Here is a 5,000-nt window from a genome sequence, read left to right on the forward strand (position 1 = left end):
AGGTCAGCAGTTTTCCCCTGCTGGTTTGGCATCTGCAGACTAGTTTCAGGGTGTTGCCCCTTGTCAATGCAGAGCAGCCAAGCCCCAGCCAGGCGGCGCTGCTGACTATCTGTTCGAAGGTTATTTATCTAATTTCAGTGGAATCTATCCACTGGTTTTCAGAAATAGAGTTATTAATATTTCTAAGTCTCTCTAAAGGAGACTACGGCAGCGGTACTGGAAATTAATAGTTATCGCCAAGCCAACATGGCAGTCCCAAAATTAGGACGAAAGCTGCCGTGAATTAGCTCCAAGAAGCCATCGCCTCTAGCTAGCTATGCGACACACGAAACCTGTGTCCTTTATAACCCTCGAACAGGGAGCTAAGTCACGGCAGCTTTCGTCCTTGAATTGAAATATTACGGCTTCTACTGTTGATTTATACTCACGCAGATGTAGAGTTTCAACAATGATTTAGTCATTAGTGAAGCTTCGATTGAAACATTAATTCCGTTGGTCAAATAAAAGTACACCCATTCATGCTTTATATAAATTCATTCAGGTTAAAAGTAACGTACACCGACTGCACTCAATAAGTCATCGGAAAATAAGCCAAACTTGCAAATAGATTTATGCTACTAAGATTTCGTTTCTATTCAACTAATTAATCTACAACAGAATACCACCGGCGGGGTGTCAGGCTTATCATTAAGGCGTTGAATATGATTTCATAGCTAAACTTCTGGCTGTTTGCCGAAAAGGCGATGGATATAGTGATTCATTGCAAATAAATATAAATTGGAACCAAGTTACACACACTATTTGTTGTACATGTAGAAGGTAATAAGGTCAATAATAAATCTACGCACGGGTTCTATTTCACTTCTGTTATTATTATTAGCCAGCCAATTAACGAATGGACCAAGGAACTAGTCAATTTTTGAAATTAATTGTTCAGTCAATCAGTGACTTCTCTAGGTTTGTCAGAGTCCTTTCACAACCACATTAATGACATTCTCATTCTTCTCCAGGCGTTTTGCATTATTTTTGCAAAACATTCATAATTTAAACACTTTCTATATATGAGTGATACAAAATTTGAGAGAAAAAAAGACAAGAAAATTTATGGCACTCAAAATGTTCGGAAACTTTAGATGTTAAACAAGTTGAATGAATCAGCATGAATAAAGAACACGTATACAACACATCTCAGAATACATCATGTCCTCACTGTAAATTTATTATAAGTAATTTAGTAAGGAGGCCAAAACATGGTAGTAACACACTCATATTCAGGACTTTACGTTGTCAAATAGGCTTTATGCTGAAGTACTGTCACTACTTCTAACTGTTTTTTCTCCTTACGACATCAGTAACTGTGTGCGACTTTAAAACTATATATCCCAAGCAAGGCTAAGAGCTGCCACCTCTAGCCAACGGTTATCCTGTGCCGATGAAGTGAAATAACACTGATGTTCGGTTAAAATTTAGCCAATAAGGATTACCTTGATAATGTTGTGTTGACATAAATTTTCGAACATATTTTTATTAATTTTAATAATATTATGTATTTATCATTCGATGAGACACATCTGCACCGCCGGATGTTCCTGAACCAGCTTTTAAATGTCCCACCCGTGAGGGATCGATGCTAGATTTGTCGAAATAATTGTGGAGATTAATAATAAATTCTCGTGTATTCCACCTTCCGTCTTTCATTTAACATATATCTATATGTGTATATGAATATATGTATATGTGTGTCTGTGTTTGTGTGTGCGCGTGTGCTTGTGTGTGTGTGTGTGTGTGTGTGTGTGTGTGTGTGTGTGTGTGTGTGTGTGTGTGTGTATGTGTGTGTGTGTGTGTGTGTGCGTGCGTATGTATGTGTGTGCGTGTGTGTTAATGCATTTGAAACAACTGTTGGATTTTTAAGGTGTCGTCTGAAATAAATATATGACTTTCATCGTGCATATTAATTGTTGTTAATGCTCTGAATTTCTTAAAATTCTACATGAGAATTGTTGGATGTACCTGCTATACACTTACTGGTATCTACTTGTTGGAAATTTAGCATTATTCCTTTATTCCTTTAACTTATTATATACATAAAGAGCCATGATCACAAATTATGCAGACTGTACAAAAGTCTCACAGGTAATACAGAACCCTGAAGACGCTATGCACCTGCAATGTGAGCTGGATGTAATATACAAGTGTGCTGAAAAGAATAGCATGCAGTTTAATACTGAAAAGTTTCAAGCCTTGTGCTATCAGCATACAAAACTAAATGTAATACCCATTAATTAAACTGGACCCGGAGGGATTGCAATCCCAGAGGCATAGTCAGTGCGAGACCTGGGCATTTACATGAGTAATGATGCATCCTTTCATGTGCACGTTGTTAAATTGGCAATGAAATGCAGGCAACTGACTAGATGGATTCTTAGAACCTTTAGAGCAAGAGATCAGGAAACCATGATGGTCATCTGGAAGACACTTGTCCTATGCCACTTTGACTATTGCTCTCAGCTATGGTCACGAAACAGTGTCAAATTAATCTCAGAACTTGAGGCAATCTAACGAAGCTACACGAAGAAGATAGCCTCTATGCAGCATATAAGCTATTGGGAAAGACTCAAGAGATTAAGACTCTATTCCTTAGAGCATAAGCGAGAAAGACATGCCATAATATACATCTGGAAGATCCTCGAAGGACTTGTCCCAAACTTTGGTATCGAAAGTTACACAAATACGAGAACTGGGCGCCACTGCACAGTGCAAAAGACTCCAAATTTGCCATCAAGATGTAGGATAAGATACTGCAATAGCCTGGGCTTCAGAGGTCCACAGCTCTTCAATTTCTTCCCGAAGGACCTGAGAGACCTGCATGGGGTGGATGTAGGTATCTTCAAAATAAAGCTGGACCTCTTCCTGTCAAGTGTCCCAGATGAACCAACTTCACCAGCAGGAGGTGCAGATGAGAGAAGCTTCATCAAACTTTCTTATGCACCAAATGTCAATTCTTGAAAAGCATTCGTGAAGTAAAATTATGTAGCAACACCAAACGGTGGTGCCCCGGCATGGCAACAGCTCATAAGCTGAAACTAGATAAAATGAAAAAAATGAAAATATATACATGTATATATTGTATGCATTATATTATTATATATTGTATGCATTATATTATTATATATTGTATGTATTAATATATGTATGTGTATACACACACACACACACGCATACATATATATGCTTCCTTCCTTATCTGTTCTCTGGCGGTCACAACGATTTTGACACTTTTCCATAGTATTGTTCTCACCACTAGCCCTAAATAGCATTGTGGCTGTTAGAGAATGTTTTGGTTCTTTTGGCATGCTTAATTCCGTTTTTATCCATGCAGTCAGAATAGCAAACCGGGTGGTACCATACTAACGATGCAATATCTATCTTTTTTTACCGCCCGGTGTGGGTTTCTTCTTCGCTTTGATCATTGCTTTTCTGATACATGCCTTCTTCAAATCCTATCTGAAACTTTTGTTTTTATTCCATGTCATGTTTGCGTATCCCTGCTGTGATATTCTTCTTCATCCCTTCGTTTAATCTATTTACACTGCATTGCTCTCTCACCAATAAATTTTCTGGTCGGTCAAGTCTGGCCATTCAGTATTGTCATGGCGTGTCATCGCTATTGTTATTTGGTTTATGAATGCGAGAGCCTCCTTGAAATTTACTTGCATCTTCCAGTCATTAGCACCATTCAGGAATCCGAATTTTGACTTCAATCTGTTCACGCTTCTGTGGTGGTTATTAATACATTGCTGTCACATTATTGTTTTAGAGCAATTGAATGAAAATCCGATACTTAGCTGGGTCGCCAGGCTTATTTGAATTGGATGAAGCATATGTTACAAAAACAAGCTCCAACAATGTTTAAAGTTTGCACAAATGAATATCATTAATATTCTAGACACATGGTCTAATGTGAACAAGATATAGAAATATATTGTACACAACCGTTAGGAAGAATCAAAACCAGGTTAGTAAAATTTTTCCTTTATATAATCGTGATATGCTTCATTGTTCTTTTTCATGCACATTAACTTCCAAACCGCACTCTTTTCATCGTATATTCCTCTTCATTAAGATGAAGATATTTCGTCACAATATTTCATTTGCCTTTGTTATTCTAGTAACACATTCAATTGTCCTTTATACATCTCTGTCTAGCATGTATGTCATCCATATCATTTGCAGGACAGTCTCTACCACACAAACAACTTTTTTCACGATCCACTTCTTTCCTGTCAATAATCTTGGTTGGAACAAATTTACGATGGGATCTGCCGAAACCTGCAACATCATGCGGCAGTGGGCTGTAGCTTCTTGAACTCTCCTACATGCAATTTTAAAGCTAACTAGACTTTTTCAGTAGCAGTTTACGTCTCAGCTCATACAAAACATGATAGTATTTCAAGCCCGCCTCACAGAAACATACAAACAAATGGAAAAAATTATACATACACACGCAAATATATGTGTGTATATATATATATAGGAGTATTTGTGAGTATACATACAATCAATTTTGTGTACGTATTCATGTACGTATATATTATTATGTATTACATATTTATTCATAATGTTTATTTGCACGGTTATGTTTATAGTCATCTATTAAAACTGATGTATACAAATACGCATTTGTTGAAAGAAATATGAGCGATAAGTGAACAACCGCAGCCTCTATACGCCTTGTAAATGGTTCGAACTACTTTAAAGCATAATGCAAAAGTAAAGATACACTTTTTTCTACTTTGGCCATTATCCTCGTATGAGTTTCCGATGCCATTGAGATATTTACCGCACATTTCCATTAAGACAGAACTGTTACGGCAGCATTTATATATATACATGTATGTATACGTGCCTGTATGAGAAAGCATTTATCCGAAAAAATAATAACTATACACACTTCTTAATGGAGAAATGGAGAATAGTAAAACAAAATATAATAGAAGTCA

The sequence above is a fragment of the Octopus bimaculoides genome, chromosome 6, assembly GCF_001194135.2.
Source record: "Octopus bimaculoides isolate UCB-OBI-ISO-001 chromosome 6, ASM119413v2, whole genome shotgun sequence".
In the NCBI taxonomy this organism is placed as follows: domain Eukaryota; kingdom Metazoa; phylum Mollusca; class Cephalopoda; order Octopoda; family Octopodidae; genus Octopus; species Octopus bimaculoides.